Here is a 754-nt window from a genome sequence, read left to right as displayed (position 1 = left end):
CCCATGAGGCTTCTGCTATCAGAATATCGTCCACATATAAGGTGATGTGACGTTTTAAGAGCTCAGGTAATATGGAATTTAGCCCGCGAATGAATGCTGCCGAGGAAATGTTCAAACCAAAAGGAAGTTTCCGAAACTGATAACAAACGCCAAAACAAAGAAAAGCTGTATATTTTCTACATTCTGGATGAAGTTCGATCTGATAAAAGCTGGATCTGAGATCAATGGAAGACAACACTTTTACACCATTAAAATTTTGAAGAAGTTCTTCCAACGTTTGCGGCCTGTCTGTTTCAGGAATAATGATAGTATTGATTTGTCTCGAATCTAAGACAAGCCTGATCGATCCATTTTTCTTCTCAACAACATGTAATGGATTGTTGTATGAGCTTACTGCAGGCTCAATAATGCCGTCGTCAAGCATGGATTGTATTTCTGTTCTAACACGGTCCCTATAATGTGCTGGAATTACGTATGGTCTAACACAAAATTTAGTATGCTCATGAACACGAAATTGGTATTGAAATCCCTTGATTGTTCCTGTTTTGTGAGTAAAAACTGTGGAATGTGCTTGTAAAATCTCAGAAAGGTCCTGCCTATCAGTGTAATTACAATTCTCAATTGTTTGAATTTTATTCTGAATTAACTCATTAGTTTCAATTGTGCCGTCGATATCATCCCTGTCAGTACTTGCAGAGCGACTGTTAGTGTCTAGTTCCGTAGAAAATTCCGAACTGTTGTCTAACAGAAGGAA

The sequence above is a fragment of the Schistocerca gregaria genome, unplaced genomic scaffold, assembly GCF_023897955.1.
Source record: "Schistocerca gregaria isolate iqSchGreg1 unplaced genomic scaffold, iqSchGreg1.2 ptg000696l, whole genome shotgun sequence".
Taxonomy (NCBI): domain Eukaryota; kingdom Metazoa; phylum Arthropoda; class Insecta; order Orthoptera; family Acrididae; genus Schistocerca; species Schistocerca gregaria.
Note: the sequence above shows the minus strand (reverse complement) of the source record.